The following is a 22,538-nucleotide window of genomic DNA, read 5'->3' as shown; positions in this document are numbered from 1 at the left end:
TAGATTTTCCTTACAACCAGTCTCCATCCTCAGGTGAACTAAGAGCTTTCCAAAAGTCACCACATTCACATAAGAAAAGACTCCCAAACACTTAGGAAATTCCATAGATTTTAGGAGCTCTGTGCTAGGAACCGAAGATCAGATATATACTTTTTATTATAAACCACATTACCACATTTTCTCTTTCTCCAGTACCCCCTCTCTTCCTCTTTCACTCTTGTTCGTAAACCTTGTGTGGCAAGACTGTCTGAGCTGCTCTAATGGGAAACTGCTCCGATGTGGAACAGTCTGTGGTGGGTGGGACAGACCACCTTCCTTCAGGAGGTCAGCCCTAGATATGATATTTGCATGGTGAGGGGTGGACCCAGGGGAAATGGAGTCTAGCATAAGCAAAAGAGGCAAAAGAGACCTCCACTTGATTGAGTCCAGTCCGATAGAAGACTACTTTGAATTTTGTTTAATATGAACCTTCTCTACAACCTCCTAAACTCCACCAACAACATTGTATCCAAAAACCATGAGCAGTGCTTGGCTTATGGTGGGAGCTCAAGTAACATTGACTAACTACATGAGTGAAGGAGTTGGCACTTATCTTGTGTGCACACACCTCTACCTGGAACTTTTTGGACATAAAGGGAAAGAGTCAGAGGGGAGGGTGTGGCTAGGGCAGAAGAAGATATACGGAAGGTTCTGGGTTCCTTGCCATATCACTATTCCACTTGAAAATGTCTAACAGACCATATATTATTTTATATGTTGCTAATTAATAAAATGGCATTTTAAAAGTTCTGTACTTTAGATTTTTTTTTTTGCAGCTACTCTCAATTCCTGAAGCTTTAATATTTTTAGTCAGTTGCTTGTTGACCAGTTTAATCTCTTATTACTGTAGAAACAAACGTTAGTGAGATATAAAACAGGAAAGTAAATAGTCACTTTCTTATTCTATCAATCAATATCTTTTCAGTTACCATGATAAAAACAGATCTGTGAAGCAGAGAAAGATGGAACTACCAACAGCCAAAGGCACAGACAACACACACTATAGCTATGAGCAGAACCACAGGGACATTATTAACTAAAAATGAAGGCAGGCTGTGAGAGTAACTTTAATAAGGTATCTCACATTTCTCCTGGGCCTTGGACTTTATAACACCCTTCCTGCATGTGTTAATGCCTTTGTTGCTGAGGCTTGATCCACATAATTGACTAGATCATCCACCTTCCTACTGGGAGTATTGGCTGCTAAAAGTTAAGACTGTCCCCTCCTCTGAAACTGATGGGATCCCCCTGGCCTGAGAAGTCCCACTTCTCTCTTCTTCTCCACCCTCTGAATATGTGTGATCCACAGAGATTTTCCCATTTTCTCCCATTTTTCTTGCCTTAATCTTACTTTTCCATACCCCACTTTTCTCAATTATTCACATTGGTTAAACATGGAAAAGGACAGTGACTCTAGCTATGTGTTAAAATCATGTGAGAAGTTGTTTCTAGTACAGGCTCTCAGACTCCACTCAGAACTCCTAAATCAATATCTCCCCTATTGGTTCCTTTTTTTTTTAGAGGTTTTTTTTTTGTTTTTGTTTTTGTGTTTTTGTTTTTTTTTTGGATATAGCTAACATATAATATTGTTAGTTTCAGGTTATTTAACATTTATATACCTTATCACCATAAGTCCAGCAACAATCTGGCACTGCACAATGCTATCACAATATTATTTACTGTATTACCTATGTTGTATATTACATCCCCATGACATTTGTTTTATAATTGAAAAGTTCAACCTCTTATTCTTTTTTACCTTCCCTCCATTTAAAAAGTTTTCAATTACAGTTGACATTCAGTAATTTTTGTATTAGTTTTGTTAGGTAACTAGTCAGACATGAGTGACAGGGGAAAAAGGAACAGGGCCTCAGCCTAGAGACTGCCCAAAGAACACCCCACAGGTAGTTAGAAAATCTCTCCTGCATGCCCAGAGACAAAGGTCAGGAGGGCCATAATCTTTGCTGGTCTAATCCAGCCATACACGCCTGCGCAGAAGGTACTGCCCTAATTTGCCCACAATTTAAGCCTCATTATACTGTCATTATAATACTATGTTTGTGTGTGGAAGTTCATGAATCTAATTATAACAGACTGAATTCTGGGTAAGCACACATGCACTAGGCAACGAGTTATACAGCAGCCAAGTGTCAATTAAAATAACCTCATGTGCCAATTACCTAAGAATGCTTTAAAACCACCCATCGCAGCCCAAATATAATTCAGATATTCCCACTTCTGGATTGTTACATTCTCTTCACTAAAACCATGTTCCTTCTTGGACTGTACTTTGTCTTTCTATAATATACTTTTAATAAATATTGTCTAAATCTTACCGACCTGTTATTTTTCACTGAATCAATGAGGAAGAACCAAAGAAAAATTCTAATTACACTTCTGTGCAATTGTCTGCCCCTGCCATTGTGGTGACACTGAGGTTTAAATCACCCCCAACAGTAACAGCTTCAGGTGTACAGCATAGTGGTTAGACATTTACATAATTTACAAATCTTCCCCCCTGACTAGTCTAGTACCCAGCTGGCACTATACATAGTTATTACCATATTATTGACTATATTCCCTATGCTTTATCTTACATCTCCATGACTATTTTATAACTATCAATTTGTTCTTCTTAATACCCTCAGCTTTTTCACTCTGGCCCCCAAACCCCTTCCCATCTGGCAACCATTAGCTTGCTCCCTGCATCTATGAGTCCACTTATGTTTTGTTTGCTCATTTATTTTGTTCTTTAGATTCCACATAGGTGAGATCATATGGTATTTATCTTTCTTTATTTCACTTAGCATAATACCATCCAGATCTATTCATGTTGTAGCAAATGGTAAGTTTTCATTTTTTTTATCACCAAGTAATATTCCATTGTATATATGTATCACAACTTCTTTATCCATTTGATGGGCACTTAGGTTGCTTCCATATGGTGGTTATTGTAAATAATGCTGCAATGAACATAGGGATGGATAATCTTTTTTACTTAGTGTTTTGGATTTCTTTGGATAAATAACCAGAAATGGAATTCCTGGGTCATAAGATAGTTCTATTTTTAATTTTTTTGAGGAATCTCTATAGTGTTTTCCATAGTGGCTGTAACAATGCGCAATTCCACTAACCATGATCTATATTCTTGTCAACACTTGTGTGTTGACTTATTGATGGTTATTCTGACAGGTGTGAGGTGATATTGTATTGTGGTTTTAATTTGAATTTTTCTGATTATTAAGGATGTTGAGCATCTTTTCATATGTTTATTGGTCCTCTTTATGTCCTCTTTGAAGAAATGTCTATTCAGGTCCTCTGCCCTCTTTTAAAAAATTGGATTTTTTTTTTGGTTTTAAGTTGCGGGTTCTTTATACATTTGGGGTATTAACCCCTTATCGGATATATTGTCAAATATCTGCTCCCATTTAGTAGGTTGTCTTTTCATTATGTTGATGATTTCCTTCACTGCACAGAAACTTTTTAGTCTGGTGTAGTTCGATGTGTTTATTTTTTCTTTTGTTTTTCTTGCCCAAGGTGACATATCAGAAAATAAATTACCAAGAGCAATGTCAGAGAGAGTTTACTGCCTATGTTTTCTTCTAGAAGTTTTGTGGTTTCAGGTCTTACATTTAGGTCTTTAATTCATTTTGAGTTTATTCTTATATATAGTGTACGAAGATGGTCTACTTTCACTTTGTTGCTTGTATCTATCCAGTTTTCCCAACACCATTTATTGAATAGACTGTCTTTAGCCTATTTTATAGTCTTGCCTCCATTTTCATAGATTAAATGACCATATAAGTGTGGGCCCATATTTCTGGGATCTCTATTCTGTTCTTGATCTATATGTCTGTTGTTTTTTTTTTGTTTTTTTTCTGCCAGTACCATGCTGGTTTGATTACTACAGTCTTATAATAAGTATAGTTTGATATCAGGTAGTGTGATACCTCCAATTATGTTCTTCTTTCTCAAGATTGCTTTGGTTATTTGGAATTTTTTATAGTTCCATATAAATTAAAGGATTATTTGTTCAAATTCTGTGAAAAATGCCATTGGTGTTTTGATAGGGATTGCATTAAATCTATGGATTGCTTTGGGTAGTATGGAAATTTTAAAGATATTAATTCTTCCTATTCGATAGCATGATATATGCTTCCATTTATTTGTATTGTCTTCAAATTTTTTCTTCCCCTGTTGGTTCTTATTTAGCCAGCCTTGCCCCAGTCTGGGCACATTCACCTGGCATCTACATTCCTAGGCATCAGAGTGTTCATTTCTGCCACTCCAAGCTGGGCGACCTAGGTTGAGGTACTTAATATCCCTATGCTTCCATTTTTCTTTCTATGAAATGAATGTCACTCGCCTAACAATATGGTTGTGAGGGTTAAAATAGGTAATCATGGAAACATGATATCTGGATAGAAAGTTTATTAGTTAAGAAAGTTGATTAGTTTATTCACTTATAATAGAGACCAGACTGCAGTGGTTTAAATAAGATGAGTTTATTTCATCCCAAAGCATTGAAAGTAGACCAATCAGGGCTGGAAAGGCAGATCTGTGATGTGGCTCTTTCCAACTCTCCAGTTTCACATTCCCAAAGTCACATCATAATCTGAAATGGCCTCTGGAGCTCCAGCTATTATATTCATGTTCCAAACACAAAGAAGGAGAAGGAAAAAGAAGTGCATGCCTCTTCCTTGTTAAGGAAACTCCCAGAGTTCACACATCATTCTACCAGTTATACTGTAGAAAGCAAATATAATTCACATAGGCACAGCTAGCTTTAAGGAGGCTGATAAATCTTTTACTCTAAAAGGCAATATTCTGGAGTAAAATGAATGTTCTGTTACCAAGGAGAACGGATGTGAGGGTGCCACCACAGTGTTCACCACAGAAAAGATTTGAAGTCAGCCTTTTTGTATTCAAATCCCAGCTCCACTAGCTACTAGCTTTGGCAAGTTACTTATTCTCTCTTTGCCTGTGTTCTTGTCTCTAAAATGGTGAGTGTAATATTACATACCTTAGGTGACTATCATAATAAACTATACATCAATCTAAAGAATGGAATTTGGTCATTTGTAAGTACTCAGTGAGTAAAATTTAACTTATTATTTCCCATTTTATCTTCTATTCTATGCCATGCCCTTTGCTAATATCTGAGAAGTCAAAGAAGAATATAGACTGGACCAAGGCTATTTCTCCCCCATTTGATACTAATGCCATGATCTTTACCACTGGCCCTGAGGTCCCTCCATTTGTGTCACTTCAGTGGTTTGTGCCATTGTAAAGGGACATGACTCCAGAGTCCACTGTTTGTTCCTGAGTCATTAGAAAACCTCTGCTTTTCTAGCTGAGCTTAGGTGATGAACACCTAAGTCACTAACTGCTTGCTAACTGAGCATGGGAGCCTCACTTAGAGCGAGTCAGGAAATGGAAGGGGAAGGTGTGAAGATGTAGGGTGCAGAGCACACAGGCTTCCAAGAGGAGGGGATGCTGAACCATGGAATTACCAGGCTTACTTTGCCTGCTTTGCTTTCTTGCTTGTGGCAGACCCTAGAGGGGAAGACACAATTAGGACAAGTAGGGGGTGTTATGGGTGTTTCTCTCCTGAAGGCCAGTTGTGTGTGCTGATGTGCACCAAATATTCAGGGGCTGTATTCTAGCCAGGAGCTATCTAAGCTCCATCGTTCTGGCCCATAGCACCTCACTTGTCCTGACTGCAGTGCCTGGTCTATAGGGAGGAGCCCTCACACCAGCAGGCTGCAGACAGTGGCTAGTGTACACAGGTGGAATGGAGAGCCCTTCAGGCCTGCTCCCCTGGGTTCAGCCTGGGAAAAGAGTCTCATTTTCTTTTTCTGTCTAATAGTAAACTTCTGAACACAGCAGGAGAATTTTTTTTCATGAGGAGTCTCCTTGCATTTAGAGTCCAGAGTTCTAGGTTTAGAAGAAGTTAGGCCCCTGGCTTGTCATGAGATATTTGGTGTGGCTTACCCTTTCTAGCCCTGGAGGGCTGATTTCTCATCTTGCTGTTAAAAAGAATTTAGAGAAGCAAAAAAGGATGCAAAGCAGCAAGATTGAAGTAAACTGAAACAAATGAAGAAATAAGGCAAAGGGAAGATAAGGAAAGATAAATCCGGAAGTGAGGTGCTTGCACAAAATACAAACTAATTTCCTGTTCATTTGGAAAATGGACAATGCACTTGGCTCTACACCATGTGAACAGGGACAGAAAAACTGTCATCTGATCTGTGGCATTCATGAGAGAAAAAGTATCATGAGAAGTCTCCTTGTCATGGAAGAGCTAGATTGAACGGATTTCTGTTTCTTAAAACTAAAGAATCCTCAACAAAGTCCTTGCTTTCTCACCTTTCCAGCTTCTCTTTCTCTCATACTAGGCCTGACCCAGGGGAAGGCAGAGGAAGCACGGGAGCTTAGTCTCCCACCCTAGAAGCATTTTGCTAGCTGCCTCTTGAGCGTCAGGGAGAGGCAGGAGCTGAGGTAGGGCCACCAAGGCTGTGCCTGCAGCTGGCTAGCAGTGTCAGGGAACTGAAGCAGAGTTGACTTTAGATAACCACCTGGGTCTTCTAAGCCCCGACAGCTGGTGGGATGTAGGGAAATCTCAGTGCCCTGGGGAATTCGTTCTCAGCAGGGCCCAGAGGGGCCAGCCCACATGTGGCCTTGTGTGTGAGTCTTGCTGTCTTTGCTCTAGAACTGCTCCATCCAGACGATCTGGGAGCCAGGGCCGCAGGCTCTGCAACACCCATTCTTAGGTGGTTAGTTGTTCTTGCAGTTGCAGACGGGGGGGGGGGGGGGGAGGGGGGGAGGCTGTGCTAAAACAAAGGAGGAGTGTAAGAGAGTGAGGGCCCCACCCAGAAGCTAAGACAGAGAAATCAAGAGCAATTAAGGCTTTGCACCTGCAAAATAAATGAACTTCTCTGTTTCAAGTATTTTCTGATTAGAAAATGATGACTTTGCTGTCTGCTTTTAATTTCATCTTGAAGCTCTCTGAAGCCGATGCTGAGATTTAAGGTAGAGGGGAAAGAGGGGGATATATGAGTCTCTTCCTCTCTCTACTCTTTTTTCCTTTTTATTCACTGCTCCCAAGTGGCCTGGGCTATAAGGGTGCATAGAGAGGGCTCCCAATAAGATTCCAATGCTGTATTTGTGGTGTTCCTAAGAAGCCTATCATTTATTTCCAAATGAGCTGTCGCTCCTCACTATAGCCTGCAGCGACAGTTTCCTCTTGGCCATTGCCAAAAGCACTTAGATCAGCTTCTGACACCGCCCAGCTCAGAGCTTCACAACAAACAGAGTCACACTTTGTGGAGGCCATAATCACTCAGTGGTGGGACCCCAAGCCTCTGTCAGAAGCTCAGGAGGGAGCCCAGAGATTCTGGGAGCATAAGGAAGATTTCAGGGGGTGAAGTCCCCTGCTCTGTGGTAGGGGCGCAGAGAGCCAAAAGTGGTTGGTCAGGAATACGCACCTCCTTCTAAAACTCAGAGCTCACAGGGCCAGGCTGAGGCCATTAACATACCCTCGCTGCAAGTGATGGGTTTCTTAGTCCTGGCATTTGGCCAGCACGGGAAAAATGTGTGTGTACTAAGGGCCAGTTTAGGACCACTCTGGATCAAATGCAGGCAGGAAGATACTGCATGTGTATTCGTATGCAATTTATTTTCCCTAGATTAATACATTTTCAGCCAAAGCGAAAGCTGAAGATTTGGGAGAAGAGTTCATTTCCACTTAACAGGTTGAGACTTAGAACTTGATATGCAGTCATAGCCATGCTTAATCTCTGATCAAAGAAGATTGGGTCCTCCATATCCTGTGTGTTTAAGGGCATTCTCAAGCTGTCAGAAATTGAGGAGAGAGAAGTGAGGATGAAGGGATATTTGGACATCTCTTTCCTAGTATCATGCAAAAATCTCTAACTCAACAAATTCAAGTGTCAGTTCCTGTCTATTCCCCAGACTACTCCTCCTTCCCTATGACTCCTCTGCCCTGTCTCTAAATGCATAATCTTAATCCAGTCACTAAGTCTGACTAAATCTATGGTTCTGTCTCATCTACTATGCCCGCCCACTCTCACTTCCAATTCTTGCTTCCTGCCACAGTTACCTTTAACTATGACCCTAGAGAAAGCGCTTCCATTTTCCCTCTGGGTGATGTTAAAGCTTAACAGGCCTTAACAGCTCACAAGAGGAGAACTAGCTGGTTTGCTTACTCCAGCCCACCTCTGCCTCTTAACCTGCTGCACTTGTGCTTCCAGCTCACTGGGCTGCCTTCAGTTTCCCATCCTCTCTCACCTCTGACTCTTTGTACTCATAATTTGTTCCACCAGAACAGCCTTCCTCTTTCTTTGGCTAATTCAAATTCATTCTACAGCTATCAATTTAAATACCTAACTTCCTTTGAGGCCTGTCTTAATCTCCCAACTATCAATCTTTGACCCTCTTCCCTGTTCCTTTGGAACACTCACCTCCTGCTATCTCTTTGCACGGTTACTTGACAGTCATTGCACGGTTATTTGACGGTCATTTTTTTTTTTGACGTTTAGATATTATATTTAAACACCAGTTACACACACAACACATGTATTCAGGAACATGTAATTAAAAACTTTGAACTCATTTACCCACAGCACCTACTGGCCCACCACATCCTTCTTTCAATTGTGGCAGGTATAAGGCCCTGAGGGCCTTGCTGTGCAGTGACAGCAACTCTGGGTGTTGGTGTTGGGGCCCTCATGGGGCAGGCATGTGGGAGGCCACCTTCTGGCTCCTCTCTGCAAACAGGCACTCCATGTAAAAGCCATTAAAGTCGAGCCTGGAAATGATGCTGGCCATGCCATGCTGGCAGTCCCTAGTGCTGTAGTTGCTCATTTGAGCCATAACATCAAGCAGATAGTCTGAGAAGTTCTTATATAACTTATTAATGGTGGCCTTGAAGCTGGAGGCCAGCTGAGGTGTGTACACATGCTCGGCCATGTGCTTTCTGACGAGTGCCCAGCCTCGGCAGGTGGCCCAGCTTGCCATCCAGTTTCAGGCTCTGTGTAAACTTCTGCATGCAGTTGGTGAACATGATGCATATGGACATGAGGTTGGAGAAGAACTTCAGTAGCTTGGGGTTGGTCAGCATGCAGTCCTTCAGACAATTATCCAGAAACTTTGTGTGGTGCCCCAGCATGTCATCAATGTTGGAGACAGATTGATGTGCCAGGTTGGCTTCATCACTTCAAATATCATGTAGTACTGAATGTTCTTAGAGGGCAGAGACCATGCTTACATTGTTCTGTTGGATTTCCTGACCCTAATACAGGACTAAACACATAGTAGATGCTTTGTAAATGTGTCCTGAAAAGTGAGAGAGTCAATTATGTGCAGTTTCTATAAATCTTCCAGTGATCAGGTACTGTGAAAAGAGTAAGAGCCCCATACTTGAGTTCTAGATCCAGTAGTGGCTGGCTGTAGCAGTGGGAGGATTATATAATATATATATGAGAGAGGGAGGGAGAAAGGGAAGGAGGAGGGAAAGGGAGAAGGGGAGGGAAAAATTGAGATTTATTTTAAGGAATTGTCTCACATGATCATGGAGGCTGGCATGTTGGAATGCTATAAGGCAGGCCAACCCAGGGAAGAAAGGATGTTGTAGCTCAAGTCCCAAGACAGTCTGGAGGCAGAATTTTTTTTTCCTTTGGGACTTCAGAGTGTTTTCTCTTAAGACCTTCAACTGGTTGGATGAGGCCCGCCCACATTCAGTGGGTAATGGATTTTATTCAAAGTCTACTGAATTACATGTTAATCACAGCAACATCTAGGCTAGTGTTGGACCAAATATCTGGGTAATGTGGCCTAGCTAAGTTGAAACATAAAATGAACAATTACATGGGAGATCTGGTGATCTAGGTGAGTTATTTAATGTCTCCTAAACTCTGTTTACATTGATGGGGCTAATGTGGCACCTACCTCGCAGAGTTGTGGTGAGAATTAGAGGAGACTGTGTCTGATAAACAGCAGTGACATTTAATGGTTCATAGTAGACAAGTCTTGCCTTCTTGCCTAATTCTTATTCCAACCATGCTCTACCCCAAAGGGAGGGTCAAGTGGTAGCAGAGATTCTTTTCTGTTCCTTCCACAACTCTCAGTGGAGGGGATGCTCCTGAGGAGGAAGACGCTATTTTTACTCTGTTCCTGGAGGCTAGCCATATGTAGCTCCTTCCTTTTACTTCTATACCCTGTGGAAAAGGGGTTTGAAGGGATGAGAATTGCTGAGGTGAAGTTACATTTGGGACCTGAGAGGAAGGAGGGGTGAAACCTAGATTGGAATTGGAATTCTATGCTCCTAGTAGATTTTGTCACTGCCTCTGGAATCCCTGAAGGCCAGAAGATATTGTTTTGACCAAGGACCCCTGAGCAACTTCTCTTTGTTCACAGACATCACTAGTGTATGTGAACATGTGCTCCTATGTGTTGGCTTTTGTTCTTATTTCCTTGAGATAGAGATAATTTTATGTGATAAAAAATGCTCAAATGCAAGGCCCATAGACCTCTTTCTATTTTAAGTAAAACTGGCTTTATTTTTTGTAAAAAGGAATAAAAATATTGCCCATCATGTGTGTGGCCTAAACACAACCCTGAAAATATCTTAAAGGTTATCCATCAAGGTTTATAAAAGGAAATATATTATTCTTAATTGTTCTTATCTTATTATTATATAATACTTTGTGCATTTGTTTTTTAACCTATAATCTTTCGCCAGAATGAACCATTTAAGTTTATTTTTATTTGTAGACTGAAACAAAAACAAAATTTACAGGGCTGTGTTTACTATTTTAATTTTATTCTCTGTTACTTTTCCTTTCAACTTGAAAAAGAATTTTGTGCTCCAGATCAACATTTGGCCCTGGGTTCATGGTGATCCTCACAACCGCTGGGGCATATCTGTGAGGGTTCTGGGCTAGTAGACGGCCATATGTGTGTCCCTCAATCCAGTGTGCCTGGGCGAAGTATCAGGCAAAGGTATCAATAAAATGTTCAGAGTCCACATGTGGTATTTGGGGTTTAAAATCCTTCATTAACTTTCCTCATTCCTATTAGCAGTTTTATTTATTGTGGGACGTCCAGCAACTCTCCTTTAGGAGTTATTTGAGAAGCAACAATGGCTTCTTGTGGAATGAGCATGTTTGCTGTAAGATTTATGCAAAGATTAAGTGTCAGTGGGAGAGTTACCCCTATGTTGCCTATCTGAAAATTTCGGTGGGATTTTCCCTGTTGTTGTCTTTCACGTTCTCAGGTACATGGATCCTTCAGAAGCGTAGCCCTATTGACAGACAAATGCTTTTTCCTTTCCCTTCAGTGTACCAAGATTACATCCATGGGCTAGCAAATAGGGTTTCTCTTCTGTCTGCATTCAGCTGTGCTTTTACTAATTTGGGTGTCCAGAGCAGGAGGTCAGGTCCAAAGATATAATTCCAAATTTTTAAAAACTGCATCATGCTCAGTTTTCCCCTGAAAATCAAAGTTACAAATATCTTTCCGCCTCTGTGTGAGACTGAGCTTGGGCCAGATTGTGGAAAAAGTATACCTTGGATCATAAAGAGCCTATAAATAGATGTGTCCTGGAAGGCAGAGTACCTAGACAAATCCTACTGGTGGCCTCATTCATAAAAGAATAGAGAAAGATTCCATACTTGCTAAGTAACTACAGAAGCAGACATCATGGTGGCTGAGGTTGGCAAGGCTGATAAAGGGGACTTTAGAGCCATGTCACACATACTCCCCTCTGCTTGACAGTTAGCCCTGCTTGGCACATCATAACTGGGTGTTGAATGTTTGGACAAATCAAGATGGGTAACCACCAGACCAGATGGTGGATACATTTTTCTCTGTCATCTTCTATCTCTAATTATCACTAAATCATTCAGATTCTATCTGATAATTGCCATTCACATCTGTCTTTTTCCTATAACTGCGCTGCCTCTGCTTAGATCATTCACTGTTACTACAGAAGTGTGTGCTCAGCTACAGTCAGGTCACATTCAATGTCCTCAGAGATAAATCTGCCTGTTGCTAATAAACAAATAAACTTCAGTTTCAATGCCATTCACTTAAGTAGGCTCATTCCAAGAGCTGGAGGAGCCCTAGAAATATTCACATGGTCATATGAACCTCTCATGGACTTCTATTTTTTGGGTGTCAGTGTAGTTACAGGTATTTTTGTGCTCCAGCTAAAGGAGAGTTGAGTTGGGAGTACATTTGGCTTGGATCTACTAGAAGATACTTTTGTGGTGAACAGTAATTTTCAGATGCATTTAAGTTATTGCTAGCTGCCATCCTGGTGCGGGGTTTACTTCTAGGAACCCTCCTTTGACCCACTGCCCTGATGTACCCAGCTTGTGACATGGAGTAGATATGAGTGTTTCCTACAGTATCTGACACCAAATGTTTGTGCAAAGTCAAGCAAAAGAAAAATAGAAAGCAGGAAACTGGTCTGCAGAAGATTCTTCCAAACATCTGATGTATAAAATTGTAAGCAGAGGACTTTGTTTTCAATAACAACTAGTTAAAATAGAAGTTCGTCATGCTATGTATACAATTATAAAGGCGCCCTATCATTTTTTTCTCTTCTAATGAGAATTCTGGAGAAGAGATTTATTGGAATTTTCATGATTTAAGCTGTGGTTGTGTTTTTTCTTAACTATTTTACAATTTGTATTTTGCTGTGGTTTATTATCTTATTTTAAATAGGTGTTTGCTTTTGAATCCAATTATATACTTTCTTAATTTTGAATTATTTTGCTTACCAAAGGCTCCCAGAAAGTCTGGATAAGCCACTGAATTTCTTCCATATTACAGTCAGGCTGGTCTTCTTAAAGCCAAAGTCCGCCCAGGTGACGGCTCCCTAACCTGACCCTTTGATGACTTTCATCTTTTCAACTGCACATGCTGCCCTCCTCATCCACTCTCTTGTCCCCTCCATCCTGGGCACTGGAGATACTGAACATCCGTGGCTCCTGGAACTCTCTGCCTTGTGTGCTCCTCACCTCTTTTGACAATGTGGTTCTCTCTAATCACAAGGGCTACTTCAGGATTTGTTTGTTTGTTTGTTGGGTAAACTTCTATTCATTGTTTACAGTGTACCAAGGCAGAAAATTATGCAGGTGAATTGGAAACCTGCCAGAACTAGAGTTGGATAGGGTGGCCTGAAGGTCTCTAAGTGATCACAACTGGTTTTTGTGAGTGAGACTTGGTAAGAGTGAAGGGCCAAGAGCACAGTAGCCAGTAGAAAGTGCATCACATGTCCCTGGTGGCATGCTCCTTGCTTGGAATAGTGTAAGTAGGTACTGAACCTACCATGTTGAGGGACTCCATGAAGCATCCACTGTCGTCCATCCTCTGAGGGACTAAGCAGGAAGGATGGAATATAGACCGTTGCATTTGTTCCTTTCCTGGTCTTCTTGTTTCTCCTTGGTCTACATCCCATGGAGTTGTCTTGCTGCAATGGCTGTATGTTCTGGATATGGGGCTCATTCAATTCCTGTCCCTACCACTCTCACCCTCATGGAATACTATACTTCCTTCTTTCAAGCTTTGTTCCTTCTTTCAAGGCCAGAGCTATGAAAATAACTTGGACAGGGTCATTTGTTTCTTCATTATTCTTCATTTATTAAGATTGTCTCACTATTTCTCTCATTCTTAATTAGTCTGCCAAGAAAATGGTGTCTATATCTAGACTTCATTTTATATTTGTGACTAAAGGGCCCAAATCACACTTGGCAAAATAGAGCAGAAAGTACATAATCTTTGATTTCATGTCATATTATTATTAGCAGCAATGTTTATGACAAAAGAGCAAAGGCCAATCATTGTTTACTACATTGACCAAAAGTCTTTCCAGGCCAGCCCTTCTTCATTATTTAGTGTGTACTTCAGTCACAGAACTGTTATACTAAAATAAGCCAGTTTTATTAACATTTACAGATTATTTTCTCCTCTTTATTTCCTTTGCTGTTGTCTGTCTGTGTGACAGACAATCTTCCGTTAGTTTAGGGAATACACGTAAGAAATGTTGTGCCAAGTTAACACCCACGTCCCTGCTCCCGCCAACCCCTTAGAATGCACACTATGTATCCAGAAAAGATACAAGGAGACTGTGGGAAACTTCCAGGCCAAAGAAAGCAAATGTTAAATCTATTATTCTTTAAGCATGCCCTTGAACAACTTTGCAAAGCTCTCTTGTGATTAGTTTTTTTGGAGAAAAATGAAAGCAATTTCCTTCGCACTACCCCCAAGTTTATGCATTTTATTTCTTCTTTTGGATATCCAAGTGGTCAGTGTGAAGCACCCCCTCCTCACTCCCCTGTTGTCTCTCTGCCTGGTCAGGGAAAAAAATGTTATGACTTTCCTAAATTCAAGAACTGCAGTTCTGTGTAGATAAATCTGTTCTTCAAATTTGTTGTTTCTGATGTTACTTTATTTAGATAAGCTAGGGAAGACAAAGCCTGGTATGTACAAGTCCTTAAAGAAAGCTGAAGTTCACCATTATTCTTTCAACTTCACCATGAGGTGAAAATCAGATAAGAATGCTATTCCCATACCTCTCTTCTTCAGTTTTGGAGATTTACAAATGAGATCAGGTTGGAAGCTGGGCCACCTGAGTCCACTGTGTTCAGTTAGTGTTGAGAAGTCCCCAGGACTCTTGGCTTACTTTAAATGCCTACTAGGTCACAGGGATTTTTGAGCCACTGGAACTTACATGAGGTAGATGACAATTTCTAAAATACAACTTTACCCAGCCAGACTTCAAACCAAATGTCAAATACTAGAGAATCATAACCCAGATAGTCATCAAGAATGAAACCCTTTCAAGGACATTTACTGTTATTCTGACAAAACTTCAGTCCATTTTTCAGCTCCACAAAATTCTGATCTAGCTTTCAACTCTTGTAAGTAATAAGGGTTATAGTAGGATCAAGAATGCAGGCTAGGAGTGTAGGATACATGACAACCCAGCACGCCTCTGTAGAATACAGAAAGGAGACCATTTATTTTATGCAAAAATAGTTATAACTCTTAGATATGCTCAACAGATCTATTTTGCCCTCCAAGATAACTAGCCTTTTTTTCTCTCTGGCAGATAATTAATAGTTTCTTATCTATATTTCTCTTGTCCAACCTCTACTGTTAGACAAAGTAGAAGAAAGTATGAGCATGTTTGATATGTTAATTATAGGGTTATGACATAAAATATAACCAAAATACAGTGGCCTCAAAGATTCTGAAATCTGTGCCAAAAATGAATCATAGAAGGATAGTCACCACAAAATGTTCAAGAAGTGACCATTTCTATTTGTTTCTTTTTTATCCATCCCTCTTTGAATAGAGCTGGAGTTATTTTACTTTGTTATATTTTTCCAATCTTTCCATTTATATATCAAGTGCCTGTTCTCTTTGAGATGAAGGGAGTGTGCACACAATAATAAAATGAATATTGTGAGGCTAAGATACATGTGGCACTTTAATAAACAATAAATATGCTAAACATAAAGCTGCTTGTTGGCATATGGTTTTAGTGGGTACCTGTAAGCCTGCATTCATTATCTAGTCACTGTCCTGGGCTCTAGGGAACTGAAAACCAAGAGAGAAAAAACCAGTCTGAGAGAAGGTTGCCAAGAGAAGCAGGCAGGATGGCCTTAGCCCAAGAATTTATTGCTGTTGTACCTGTGAGGGGAAAGAAAAACTGATAAAGAGGCAAAGGGAAGTTTTTTTTTGCTTTCATATTTTGCAGTAATCTAGTTTGGACTTTAAGCCACTTTCTCCTAGAGGTGGAGTACTCCCTCTCATTTTCCTTCTCTTGGACTAAACTCTTGCCAATGTCTTCAATCAAATCCTATGGTTTCATCTTCCTAGTAAATCTCATTGCTTCCAACATGTTACCATAATTTTTTACTTGAAAGAAGTTTGAAACAAAGCATTTGTAATATTTTATTACTGATATTCATTTATCAAATTAATTTTTATTCAAAAATGAATAAAAATAAAAACCTTTCTGCACACTTTCCAGAGCAAGTGTCCAGCTCATACATCTTATAATCAGTCACTGCACATACACACATACCTGCATGCCCTACCCACCTCTAGGCCAGTTCCCCTTTCAAAAAGCAAGCTGAATCTTGCTCATATCTGGCAGGTGGGGACTCTGTGGCTGGGGGAGGTGGAGATTTCTATTCTTCCAATGCTTCTACAGAATCAGCTGCCTTTGTTCTACATTTATGTCACTCCTCTGGAGCCCTCTCTAAAGCATTTCCCTCCTCTACGCCTCCCTCTGCATCTCTTTCTTTTCCCTCTTTTCTTTATGATGTGCCATTGTGTGGCAGGCTCTCTCTGCCATGGGTCCAACCCACCTGTATCTGCCCCGGTCCTGGCTTTCACAGAACATCTTGCTAGCTGACCTGGCTACACGTTGGGTGTGGCACATACTGCATATGATTTTTCCAAATGGCTGGCCTTTGGCAAGCTGTGAACTGTTTTTCGCCAATCACTTTTTTTTCCCTCTTAATTTTCAATCCCTCGTGTCTTTTAAGAAGAAATTTAATCTGCATGTTTCTGGTTCATTTGCAATTACAGTAACTCCTCAGAACCTTGTGTTGTAACACTTTTTTGATGTTTGTGAAGTCTTATGAACTTTTTCACAGTACTTTAAAAACATTCTTCCTCTAACCTGGAAATAGCCTTTGGCCAGCTAACTATAAACTAACTTCATCATGACTCTGTGTGGCTTCAGTTCAAGACCTAGATTAGCCAAAAGGTATTTTCTCACCCCCATTAAGCAATCTTTGAAGTGGACTTGGTTATTACATCCCCACAGGAGGATATTTAATTAGGACTGGTTGTGTCTCGGGGCAGTTCCACAGTGTGCCAGCAATTATAGGCTGGGCTGGGCTGGGGTGGGTTGGGGAGGAAAGCCTGGAGAAGGTGGCTTTAGAGTTTTAACCCTTTATAGTAATTCCTGAACATTAACATGAACATGAAGAATCCTAGATCCATTCATCCCAATTCCTAACAGCAAGTCTAACCTCAGGGAAGTTCTGAGATACACATATACACATCAGTGAAATAGCCAGTAGAACTGGTTGGTGGCAAAAGTTGGGAATGTGTATGAACATAGGTCTTTGGGGATGGAAGGTATCTAAATGGAAATGATACATGGACGATTGAAGTGGAGACTGGAGTTTCCATTCCAGGTCATTGTAAGAAAAGTAAAGAGAATAGTTTTAACAGCTCTTGCTGTGCACACAGAATGGAGTATAATCTGGGCTTTGAGAAATCTAAACTCACTGGAAGTCTGCAGATAAGGAATTGCTACAGGAGGAAGAGCTGGGTTACAAATGTCCTTCTGAGTGTTGTCAGGATATCCATCTCTAATAGTGCTGATGCATAGGTATAGCACCCCCAAACTACTATGACCTAATATTCTGTCTTCACAGAATTTGAATGGAAACTTGGATTTGGCTGTGTCTGCAATACAGCCAGCATGTATCAGTACGATCTGGGGTCCATTCTGATTGGGCATTGACTATGCCATCTCAGTGGTTATTTTTGATCTTGCTCTCTTGATTTAAACTTTGTAATCTCATCTTATAAACAAGTTCACAATAGCATATTTGGGGTTCCAGAGCAGTTACAAGCAGAGGATTCTTTTTGATTAGTTCCAATACAAAAGGTGTGCCTTCCACCAGAACAATGTTATACAGAGAACACAGCAGGAGTCACACCAGGAAGGGTTATGTAAAAGCAACAACAACAAATTAATAGAGAAGAGAGATCCAGTTTTATCATGGTTAAGAGAGCAGCTATGCCCTTGATTTACCCTATTCTTAATTCAACAGTGTTGGGATTCAATCTCGTGTGGTGTCAAGTATGAGCCTTCTGTCCAGGGAATGAGGGTTGTTGGGTGTGGCCAAAATGATGAAGAGAGGATATGTTTAGAGAGTTGTGGGCTCTCTCCTAAAGGAAGCAGCAGTTAGTCTTTGTCAGTCACCTGACCCTTCTCCTTTCTCACCACATTTCTAACTCCTATACACCCCTCTAAGTCCAGTATAAGGCCTATATTTCCATGAAGACTTCCTTTGTCCCTTTAGTTCATGTGCTGCCTTGTTCACCTCTCTGCCCTGGACACTCACAGTCCATGATATTTTATTGACGTTTCCTACATTGATATTCTCCTGTTTATAGATGTTTGTTTGGTCTCCCTCAGTTACATTCTCCAGGACTAGGGCTGTATTTGTATCGCTTTGGTTTGCTCACAATACCTAACATATAGAACCTTTAACTGACTGTATGAAAGACTGTGAGGCTCCCTGAATCTCCTTAAACCTAAAGTGGTTCCAAGTAGTCACGGTGAATAGTTTCTGGGTGGATTGTTTAGCTGAATAAGAAAACAAGGTCTTGGGCTTTGGAGGAAGAAGGCAGGAAAAAGGGGTTGGCAGGGTTACAGCAGAAAAGAGAACTTGAGAGTCACTCTTGATAGGGTAAGTGGTTGTGAGTGATGGTGGGTCCAGGGAAGGGACTTGGTGTGTCCTGTGCATTAGGAGAATTCATAAACTGTGGCAGAACAAAAGTACACTGGTATTTTGGCTTTAGGAGTATCCAGCCAGACAATATGAGGCAAACTGGAATTGCCATTTTCTCTCCTGGGAGCTATTTTCCTCCCATCTGCTACATTTCACCTCAGTCATGATGCAGATCAGCAATATAGTGGATGTGGACCATATTTTCCTTGTTCTCTTTCTCTTTCTAATTTAAACGAGAATATGAGCTACTCCAATGTGGGATACAATTATAATTATCATCATCATTTTAATAAATCTCTACTTAAAGTATACATTGTCATGAAATGAGGTTTGTCCATTCTGAAGTGTAAAGTCATTTTAGGTCACTATCTGAGCCCCACTATCAATATAAGAAGCCCCACTTCTTTTTTTTCATTTATTATTTTCTATAACTTTTATTTTATCTATAATTCCATATAGTTTGTACATCAGGGATTATCTATGCCCAGCAAAGTGTGCCAATGCAGTTTGTCATGTATGCTACTGAGAGGTCAAATAAAATGGCAGAAAAATCGAACATTGAATTTGGAGATACAGATGTAATTGTTAATCTGGACAAACCATAGGATCAGAGATATCTTTGTGGAAGAAGTGAGGTTGAAATTTTTTGAAGAGTGACTTGGAGGTGAGATCACAAGTAGATACTTGTGATGATAACTTTTAAAAATCCTTAACTATGAGAGAAGAGAAATGGGCTGGAGGGGTTTTGATGAACTTTGTAGCCTTTCTCCTCAACTCAGCTTCCTACCATGTTGCAGGATTTATTCACTCTCTCCTCCTCTCACCCAGATTATGGTTCATCCTCCAAGATATCTGTTCTTTTGAAAGGATAAGGACTTTTGTTCTCCATACCAAATTAGACTCTGATCCTCTCTCACACTGCCTTTTCCCAACAGATCCCCATGTTCCATCCTGGTCATACTCATTAGAGTGATCTGTTAAATCAAAAAAGGGTTCATCCTTAAAAATAGGAATCCAGATGAAGCTTCAAAATTAGTTTAAAAATATTTCCTACCAAATACAAATACTTAAGTCTCTACCCCCGTTATTCTCCATGAATAAAACTGTAGAAAATTTTATTCTCTTATCTAGAAGTTGCCCAAGGGCAGCTGTGTGGGTGTGGGTGTGTGTGTGTGTGTGTGTGTGTGTGAGAGAGAGAGAGAGAGAGAGAGAGAGAGAGAGAGAGAGAGAGAGAGAGAGAGAAGGAGAGGAAGAAGAAGAAGAAGAGAGAAGAAGAAGAAGAAGAAGAAGAAGAAGAAGAAGAAGAAGAAGAAGAAGAAGAAGAAGAAGAAGAAGAAGAAGAAGAAGAAGAAGAAGAAGAAGAGCGATTAATAGAGAGAATAGTATGATGCAGACTAAAAAGAATTGAGATTCAGTCAAAGGTACCTGTCTATATAATTATTCTGGTCTTCAAATCATGCAGTGGTCCCCAACCTTTTTGGTAATAGAGTCCAGTGCTCCTATGAGGTGGAGCTGTGGGGAACTGCGGTAAATACAGATGAAGCTTTGCTTGTTTGACCTCTGCTCACCTCCTGCTGTGTGACCTAGTTCCTAATGGGAACCAGTCCGCAGCCTGGAGTCTGTCAAATGCATTTTTAACAGACCTATGTAGAAGTATCTTGCATCTCAAAGTCCAATGTAAGACTGAAAGTCACTGGGTAATTTGTGCTTTTTTTTTTTTAAGTATACATTAGTTCTAATAGATTTTCCATTAATCTTGGAGTTTTCTAGATACGCAATCTTAAGTACAAAGAATTTTTTTTCTTTCTTCCTAAGAGTCATGTATTAATTTTTATTTCTTGTTTAATTTGCAAAGCTGGGACTTCAGAGAATGTTAAATAAAACAAGAAAGAATAGACATCCTTGTCTTGTTACTGAATTCGCATGTTTCAGCATTAATTATGATAGCGACTATTGGTTTAGTATCCATATTCTTTCTTCTGTTATGGAAATATACACTTATTTATACTTAGTAGAGTTTTTGTTTGCTTTGTTTTAGCATAAAGAATTTATATTAAATGCTAGAAAGTATTTTTTCAGGATCTACTATAATTCCAAAATGAGTTTCTCCTTGTACCCACTGTGATAAATTTTAGATTAACTAACCTTAAACTATTGCATTCTTACAATAGTTCAACTTTTTCACAAACAATTATTTCATGGTCATTTTTTGATTAATAGGGTTTTGTTTAAAATGTTTAAGATTATGTAAGGTACCAGGACTAAACATTCTCATTGCTAAAAATTTTCATTACATATTTTATTTTGTTATTATTTTCTATGACAAAGGATTATCTCTGTTATCTCATTACATATTTTAAATTAAGTTCCCCACCTGTTTATTTCTCCCAATACTTATTTTGATATTGTTGCACATTTATTCTTCCAGATTGATTTTAGAATTCTTTTGTCAAATTCCAAGGAAAAACATTGTATTTGTATTTTATTAAAATTACATTTGGTTAATAGATTATATGGGGGTAAAACTGACAAGTTGATACAGTTATTACACTAATAAGTGAACTAATATTAAATAATGCCTTAATTCCTGGAATTAAATCTCCTAGTTTACTTTGCATTATTCTTTAAATAACTGTTAAAATTAAATGAATACTATTTGATTTAGAACTTTTACATGTAATTGACAAATAGGATTGGCATCTAGCCTTAGTTCTCTTTCTCCTCTCCCCCTTCTGTTTTATATCATTGTCAGATTTTACTATTACCTTGAGAAAATTAAGAATGGGCTTGTCCTTTCTATGCATTATAATAGTTCAAATAACCCGGAAATTATCTGTTCCTTGAAACCATCTGATACTATTTGCCAACTTTTAAAATGTATTCCACAGTTTTTGGATTATTTTTTTCTACTTTCTGAATCAATTATTTTAGTAATTATAGTCTTAGAAAATTATTTCTTCAATTAAGATTTTCAAAATTATTAGCATAAAATTGAACAGAATTATGCCAAGGGTAGAGGAAAGGGGAATTGACTGGGAAGGGGCGTTTTCTGAGATAATAGAAATGTAAATTTGTCAAAATTCATTTAAATCTACACTTAAAATCAGTGCATTTATTGTACGCAAACTATAAATTAATAAAGTTGATATCTTTACAAAAAGCCCTTTTTATATTTCATTATTTTCAATGTGTCAGTTATATATAAAATATAGTCGTATTTTTAGCCTTACATTTATGGTAAGAGTGCTTTATCTTACTCCTTTCAGTTTATTTTTTTTCTTCCTGTTTTTAAGGTTTCTGTCCTGCTTCTTTTGTTTCTAGCTCTTACTGTGTATATTGTTTTATTTTCTAATTTTATTAGATAATTAGAAGGTATAAACAGTTTTTAGCTTCAGTAGTGCATTCATTCAAGTTAAGGGGAAAAAATCCTAATTTCTCTAATTATCAATGTCAAGAATTAAACAGTATTGTCTTTTCTCCCTCATGAAGAAAGTAACTTCTTCCCACCCTGCCCATCATCACTCTCATATTTTAGCACAGAGCTCGCTCAGAGCAGGTACTCAATAAATGTTTGAATAAATGAATAGTTAGAAAAGAGACAGATGTAATTAATTAGTTCTCAAACAACAACTATATAATGTATATATTCATAACATCATCTTTTGGTGACTAGTGGGTTTCTTGTCACACAAATGGCAACTTTGCTAATGCAATGTACACTATAGTGCTAGCACTCAGAGTACTTCATGCATGTTTATGGAGTGAATGAAAATTATTAATGAGAAAAAATTCTTCCATTTTATTAGTAAGACATATTAGTAAGAAATATATTATTGCCTTTGAGAATGTGGAGAAATGGGAACACTTGTGCTTTGTTAGTGGGATTGTAAATTAGTGCAGCCACTATGAAAAACTGTATGAAGA

At 39.2% G+C, this 22,538-nt stretch overlaps 1 pseudogene; it reads right to left on the bottom strand.

The window, feature by feature from the left end:
• Nucleotides 1–5,557: 5,557 nt before the first annotated feature.
• LOC118610683 overlaps nt 5,558–22,538 on the bottom strand; it is a 34,688-nt pseudogene continuing 17,707 nt past the window's right edge.

The sequence above is a fragment of the Rousettus aegyptiacus genome, unplaced genomic scaffold (genome assembly GCF_014176215.1).
Source record: "Rousettus aegyptiacus isolate mRouAeg1 unplaced genomic scaffold, mRouAeg1.p scaffold_m13_p_13, whole genome shotgun sequence".
NCBI lineage: Eukaryota > Metazoa > Chordata > Mammalia > Chiroptera > Pteropodidae > Rousettus > Rousettus aegyptiacus.
Note: the sequence above shows the minus strand (reverse complement) of the source record. Positions and strands in the feature narration are given on the sequence as shown.